We start from the raw sequence: 8,408 nt of genomic DNA on the forward strand, positions 1-8,408 counted from the left end.
TTAAGGGACAAATAAAGGAAAGAAAAGAGTACGACGAGATAAGTCACAATAGATAGACAAAAGAGTTTTGGTATGTATGAGATACGTAAAATAGAACGAACCAAAGGAAGGGAAGTTTATAAATAATATTAACACGAATCACACAAGAACAGTTATGTAACCTGCAAGTATTTACATGTTGAGAATCAGACCGATTGGGTACTTAAAAGAGGAGTAAGAGGTAAGCAAGAATAGTGTGTTTGTGATTCTCCGAGTCAGTTGAGGGAAAATATATGGTAAATTGAGTCGAAATGTTGAGTTGGAATTATCATTAAGGACAAACAAGACAATTACTCTGAATATGATATAAGTATATGTTATATGTTTCCTACGATAGCCCTAGGGTGTGTTAGATTACTTATGAATTCAATAGGATCACTGGATAAAGGGGGTTTCACCAGAAGAATAATACGCCTTGGAACTTTCATTTTTGTATCATTGTGGTTATAGAAAATTTCCAACAGTTTACCAGAGGGTTATGAAATTCTCAAAAATTATGAAGTCTTTAATGAGTCGACGAGGGATACCTACGACAGGACATCTCGGATTAAATTAATCTAGACTCTACAGATGTGAATCAATACCATTATCATTGTCATATGGAAGACTGAAAGTGGGAGAGATTTGCAAACCCTGTGAGACTTAATACCATTATTGAGCAAGAAAAAGGATCGAAGAGTCTGAGTATCAAGGAGGATTATATCAGGAAAGTAACTCACTTATATCTGAAGGGTATCCCTGAGGAATCAAGGGAGTATTGCAACCGAGGATCATTACTAAGAAGGAAACTCGTTTTAAACTATTAAAAAAGAATGTTATAGATAGTGCATGTCAGAGGATTAAAATGATGACTCCAAGAAAGGTGTACGCTGCGGACTATGCGACCTAAATAAAGAGTGGAAGTAGATCTATAATAATTAGAAGAGAGAACAAGAGGAACCAATATGCGATGGTAAACCTACCCAAGGGAAAGACAGCTCCTATTCTACAGTGTTACTGGGAAGATGACTCCAAAACAAGAAAAACTCGACCTAACCTCCAAGCGTAGATGCATATAGTAAGTTACAGTGAATTACGGAAGTAGCTGAATTATGACCACTTTCTTTGGGAATTCAATAATAACTGATGTCAGGTGGAGAATGGTCTCAAGTTAAGCAAAGAGAGGTACAACATGATAGACGATTTCTTGTTAGAATTGATCCGTTATAAGATCATCATAATCAATATACGTATACATGACTAGTTTGACATTCGAGGACGAATGTTCTAAAGGGGGAAGGATGTTACATCCCGTGTTTTAATGCATTGGAAAGTGTGTGAGTTAAATGACATTAGTAATGGAAACGAGGTTATCCCCAAGCTTATAGGTGGTCAGAATGATGGTACAGATGTATCGTAAGGATTAGAAGTTAAATAAATCGAAGAAAATAAGTTTCATCGAGGTTCGAAATTTATTTGAATGAAGTACAGTCCAAGCTATAATATCCCGTATAATCGACCAGGAAATTGAACCATCCAACATGAGCAAATATACTCGAGCCCGTGGAATTTGATCATATCCAAGGATGAAAATCAAAGAGCTCGGTGTATACAAGGAATGAAGTCCCAAAATGATTTAGGACTTAAAAGTGTAATGGTGGTGATTGAAAATTTTATTTTTTTTGGTGTGCATAAAGGGATTATGGACTAATGTTATACCACATGCTTATGATATTGGGTATCGGAAGTGTGTTAAAAATTATCATTATTTAAGTGTGACATCAAGGAATTAATTATGTGGGCAATTTATTAAATGTTGGTATAAGGCGGGATAATAAGAATTTATTTTATGGTATTAATTAGGAATATAGGGATAAGCTATAGTGGTGGGCTGCCACATGCCATAAGTTGAACAAGGAGGTGTCATTTACTTGTGATAATGTTCTTGATGAGTCATTTGCACATATGGTGCATGATGACACGTAAGAAGAGGCTACATGACAAAAGTGACTCCTAATTAAAAGGTCGTATTTTGTTAGACCATAAAGCCAAGAGTAAATATGTGATAATATGGTCATAGCAAATGACGAGATGGATGATCTTTTCTGCTTTCTGTGACTTTGACATAAAATTGTTTATTTTGGTTTCAATAATCTTTTTCAATGTTTTTTTAGTGTTTATTCCTTATACATTTACATTGTTAACGAATAAAGAAAAACAAGCATGTATATATCCCTTGGTTAGCTCAAGTGTGTGGCTGAACACATTAACATCAATGGGTAACTTAGTAGAGACTTTTCGGATATAGCAAGGAGTGGGGTCTTCGCCTATGAGAACGGGTTTTCCTATCCGCTTCGATCTCTTTATTCCATTTTGTCGTGTTGTTGAATTCGGGCTTTCTTCAAAGTGAAGTAAGTTGGAAGAAGAGTACTTCTTTGCATATAAGGTAGGAAATCCTCTCTCCTAGATGTATTTGATTTACCTAAGTCATATCTACGTTGCTAGATGAATTAAATACGAACTTGCGAATAGAATTGTCATGTGACAGAGTTCAAGTTGGGGGCTGTTTTTCTTGTTGTAATTATATGATATAAAGCTGAGATTTGTAGTAAATGATGCTCTTATCATATTGAGAATATTTTTATGGTTAAGAAGGAAACATACGAAAAGGTGCTATGGAGTATACGGATTCTAATTCGAGCTTGTCGCTCGTCATAAAGTATTATAAAGTTGTTATGGATATGCATGTTGTGTTGAGATTTATTTGTTGTTGGGCTGTTGCGGTGATATACCGAATTGGGAGATGCTAATGATACAGGGGAGATGCTGCCTGTTACATTTTACAATTAAGTAATCAATTGATATTTTCGATATACGAAAGCCTTCTTAAGTTATGTGCATATTTTTACGATTATAGGTATGGCACATTAATTGTGGAAGTTCGTGGTTGGACTAAGTTCTTGAACGACTTGAGGTATGTTAAGGCTATCCCCTTTTTTGGAATGAATTACATAAATGAGCGAATGATGAACATACATGACTCCAATGAATTCTAGTTCTCAGCGGTACTTGACATGACAATTGTCTTTGATTCTGAAGTGTCGATTCATTCTAATTATTCTATTGAGTCCCAGATAATGATTTAGTTTGCATATGGTTGCTCATGATATTCTACTCGTGCATGTCGTTAATATATCATTCACTGAGTCCCGGGCCGGGTATGTTTTCGTGCACAATTTCATTGCATTATTCACCGAGTACCTCACTAGAGGGCCGAGTACGGTATATATATGATTATTATATTATATATGGATCAGGCTGTACGTTCCTCGGCATTATTAAATTATATATGGATCGGGCTGTACGTTCCACAGAACTATCATTATATTATAATCTATGTCTATCATACTCCATAGAGTCAGTTTCAGTCATACAGAGTTACCAGTTATTCTTAGATGTTAGCCACAGATGCATTCAATTATTGATACTTGTTTTCATGATCTATCTGTACTTGATGTTCTTATGCCTTACATACTCGGTACATTGTTGGTACTGACATCCCTTTGCCTGGGGGCGTTGTGTTCATGCCTCACAGTCCCAGATTATTTTGCAGGTAAAAGTATTTTACTAGGATGGTTGGCTATCAGCTGGGATTGGCAAACTCCATTTTCTTCCTGGAGCAGTGCCGAGTCATTATGGTTATCATATGTGTGTATGGGCATGTCGGGGCCCTGTCCCGACTCATATGATTCAGGTGTTTACTCTAAGAGACTTTGCAGATAGTGTCCTATGGTTAGTATGTTGAGATGTCATGCGTTGAGTAAAACGACCATGTAGGCCGATATGTCAGTTTTAATTATTCGATTTTTGATTAATTGAGTATCGTTCGCAAATTGCTATGGTTTGACTGAAAGTACTTTATTATATGTCCAGTTTCATTATGTGAATGCCAGAGGGTTTGCTCAGCTCTAAGTAAGAGTTGGGTGCCCATCATGCCTTGATGAGATTCGGGTGTGACAATATATATGTACGACGGTGTTATATATGCACCATTGATCAGTTGGCCACGATGGTGATGCCCACAGAGGCTTGATCGCGTTATATACACATATATATAGATGAACGACGATATATACACATGTATATTGTACTTATACATATCATGGCCCTCAGGGGAATTTCACATGTACTGGTTGATCCTTTTTCGCATGTTATCTTCATGTCTTACTTATGTTTCTTTCCTGCCTTACATACTAGGTACTTTATTTGTACTGACGTCCCTTTGCCTGATGAAGCTGTGTTCCATACCCGCAGGTTCTGATAGATAGGGAGACAGTCCGCATCAGTAGGTTTCCCATTTAGTATTGATATTGGAGCATTCCATTTATTTCGGAGTCTCTATCTCATTTTGGTATGATTTTTGTGTTCATATGGGTATGGCGGGCCATTCCTGACGTTATGATGTCATGTACTCCAGTAGAGGCTTATAGATAGTTATTATGTACTCAGATGTTGTATGGCCTTGCGGCCTATGTTTTGTTATACAAATGTTCATGATGGCCTTGTCAGCCCATACTATTATGTCCAGCTATATGTATATGTATGTCCTTTTGGCTTGTCTTTTTTCATGCTATATTCCACGAGTTAGTAGGTTGTTGTATGATTGCCCTTCTGGTACACCTACATTTATGGTTATGTTATGAAAGTATGTCATATTGGTGCTCCGCAAGTAAGGGCTAGGTGCCTATTTTGGCCCTACGATTTGGGTCACAACAAACTTGGTATCAGAAGGGTCAGTCCTAGGGTGTCTACAAGTCGTTTCTAGTAGAGTCTTGTTTATGGGTTTGTTTTGCACCACACTTATAAATAGGAGGTTGCACGACATTTAGGATGGTTGTCCTTCCATCTCATCTTATATCGTGTGATAGAGCTATGTCGTATGAATTCATTTTCTAATAACGTGTTTTCATTAAAGCGATGCCTACGACGAGGAAAGCTTCAGCTAGCTAGAGAGGCAAAGCTATAGCAGATGAGCGTACCAGTCGAGTGACACCAGTAGATGTGGGTCAGGGTGAGTCTTAGAGTGAAGCCACATCTTGGACTTCTCAGACATTGCCCTCTTTGGAGGAGCTCACGGGGGCTGCAATACCCCCAATTCATCCACCTGATGCGCCGGTCTAGGAGATGCGAGATGCTATATGATTATTGACTCGGTTGGTGGCCACTCAGGCCCAGCAGGAGGGTACAGGTGCTGGTTATGCTGATAGGGTTATTAATGCAAGGGTTCGAGACTTCATTAATTTAGACCCTCCTGTGTTTACCGGATCTGACCTAGATGAGGACCCGCAGAACTTTATAAATCAGATGCAGAGGACATTGATGGTGATGCATGCTTCTGACACTGAGTTAGTAGAGTTAGCTTCCTATTATTTGCGAGATATTGTTATTCAGTGGAATGAGACTTGGGAGATGTCCAGAGGGACTAATGCACCACCAGCTGTATGGCAGGATTTCTCGGAGCCTTTTCTCCGTCACTATTTACTAGTAGAGACCCGGCGGGCATGATTAAATAGATTTTTAAATCTATGAAAGGGGAATATGAGTGTTCGGGAGTACAGTCTTTGCTTTGATTTACTAGTTAGGTATGCTCCCGCTATTGTGGCTGAGATGGAGGACCGGATACACCTGTTTGTGATCATACTTGGGCCGCACTTGATCAATGAGTGCATGACGACCTCATTGCAGGACGGTATGGATATTTCAAGTATTCAGTCATATGCTCAGGGCCTAAAGGAGAATAAGAAGCAGCAGCGAGCCCACTGAGATCGTGGCAGGGTAAGAGTAAGAGGGATAGGTTGGCAAGTTCTTATCATAAGTTTCGGGGTGGTCATAGATCACAGTTCCCTAGATGTTTAGCCCAGCCAGTGGCTAGCGCACCTCCACAGCTTCTAGGGCCAAGATCTGATCGATCTACGTATTCCGACCAGAGTTCCAGAGCTTTCGGTTCTCAGTATAGGGGTGATTCTAGTCAGATTAGGCCAGTCTGGCCACAATGTACTCAGTGTGGTAAGTTCCATGCTGGGTAATGTCGTTTGGGTTCAGACGTGTGTTATGCTTGCAATTATCCAGGCCATATTATTGAAGATTGTCCGACGAGGGTTGGTAGAGGTATGGCTCAGCCGGCTAGATCTATAGTCAGTTCTTCATCATCTATGCGCCCTCCTGGGTAGGGTTCTCAGACACCAGCCAGCCGTGGTAGAGGCAGAGGTAGAGCCTCCAGATCGAAAGGTCCTCAGAACTGCATCTATACATTAGCCGATTGACAGGATGTTGAGTCGTCACCCGATGTTGTTACAGGCATATTATTAATTTCTTCCTATGACGTGTATGGAATGATAGACCAAGGTTCCAATTTATCATATGTCGCCTCTTTTATTGTTGGGAAATTTAGGGTAGAACCCAAGTTAATTAAACTGTTTTGTGGGCTTGTCTCCATATGTACTATAATTATATTATGTATTTGAATTCATCTCTCTCTTGATATCTCACTTATCATCTGGAAAGGAAGGAATATGAAAATGACATGATTTGTGATGTGTACTTTATGGCAAGTACTGATGAGTTTTTGATATGAATTATTATTAGTATTGATATCATGCATGGCATGCACTCTTATATCATATGTTGACTAATATGATCAGTGATTCGAACGATGATAAGTGATGGAGAGTAGCCTCCGAGGTCTTTGTCGGAGAGCGTAAAAGAGAGATAAGAGTCTGTGATCTGAGGCTATTATAGGAGCGCAAATGTGTGATCGTGATCTGAGATCATTAATCGGAGCAAGAGAGTGCTCGTTCCCGAGGTCATTTGCCGAGATGAGGGGTACATGGACTTCGCAGGTCCCTATGGGTCATGGCTATGAGGCATTTCCCATAGCATGTGTGTACGAATTGGAATGTTGGCTAGTGTATTGCATTGCATTGCATATACACTCATTGCCATTAACTGTCCACATGGTATCTTATACATTTGGTTGATCTTATACATTGACTGATATTGTACATTTGACTGATCTTATACCTAATATTGTTCATTAACTGTACTTGATTGCTTATCTACCTACTTATTAGTTTTTTTCCTTTATGTATGTAGACTAATCGTTGTCGGCCTATGATACCTACGAGTACGTGTGTTTGTACTCATACTACTCTTGCTGCACCTTTTTCCTTGGGTGCAGAGTTCGTCACTAGTTTGACCTCTCAGCTTCACGAGTCCCAAGGCCTACTTAACAGTATTTCTAGGGTAAGCTACTTGATGGATCTGTAACTCGGAGACTCCTTATAACTATCTTTCCTTTTACTATTGGGACAACTATTATCATGTATTTCTGAGACTAGTTCTAGTATTCAGACATTGTACTAGTGATAGTGGCTCTTGTACTCATTTCAGACTAGATCCTTGAGTTATAGTATTTCTTACTTCCGCACTTACTTTATCATTTATATCTCTTGAGACTTAGTTATTTCTGTTTTACCTCTGCATTTGATTTAATGGCATATTATAAGGGAAGGGTCCGCCCACTAGGGGGGTTAGTATTGGTGCCCATATGATTTACGAGTTGGGTCATGACAAGTTGGTATTAGAGCCCTAGGTTACCGGTCTTACAAGTACAAGAGAAATGTCTAGTAGTGTCTTGCGGATTGGTACGTTGAGCTCCGTACTTACCTGCGAGGGGCTATAGGACATTTAGGAAACTTTCAATTAATTCATTTGTTTCGTGCTGCTTTATTCAAATTGGTATGTAGAAGGGTTAAATTGGAATCTAACTTCACTTCTATTCTCTCACAGATGGTGAGGACACGTGCGACTATTGCGTGGCATGAGATGCTCGCGCCGACTACTAGGGCTGGAGCATGAGGTTGAGCCCTAGCGAGAGGCTATGGTAGAAGTAGAGGCAGTAGTACAACACCGGCTAGGGGCAGGGCCCTTGAGCTTGGTCAAACTCGAGCCAGATCGGTATCGCCTGAGCCAGAGGTTCAGCATGAACATGAGCCCATCGATGAGGAGGAGCTAGGACAAGCTCGAGGTGATTGCTACTCTTGTACTCCAAGATTCCATGGTTCGTATATTGAGTCTTCTTGAGGGTTTGACCTAGGTGGGTGGCCTTCCAGCTACTCCAGGAGGATCTCAGACTAGAGCGGGAGGACAGAATCCCTAGTAGTATCAGACCCACAGGCGTAGCCCGCTATCGCGGTTGCTCCCCGTGTTTATGAGATCCTAGCACCTGCATTTTCTCCTAGATATATTTCCAGTCCGACTATGGTCTTGAGGAGCAGGATTTGTTTGGTAGGTTCATCAAGATGAAGCCACAGGAATTCTTTGGTACTCCT

At 40.0% G+C, this 8,408-nt stretch overlaps 1 long non-coding RNA gene across 1 annotated transcript; it reads left to right on the forward strand.

The window, feature by feature from the left end:
* Positions 1 to 2,129: 2,129 nt before the first annotated feature.
* Positions 2,130 to 3,855, forward strand: LOC132602257 (uncharacterized). Its single transcript, XR_009567693.1, has 3 exons — positions 2,130 to 2,464; positions 2,936 to 2,992; positions 3,614 to 3,855. It is a non-coding gene; the product is annotated as an uncharacterized LOC132602257 (long non-coding RNA).
* The last annotated feature ends 4,553 nt before the right edge of the window (positions 3,856 to 8,408 follow it).

Source organism: Lycium barbarum, chromosome 7, assembly GCF_019175385.1.
Source record: "Lycium barbarum isolate Lr01 chromosome 7, ASM1917538v2, whole genome shotgun sequence".
NCBI lineage: Eukaryota > Viridiplantae > Streptophyta > Magnoliopsida > Solanales > Solanaceae > Lycium > Lycium barbarum.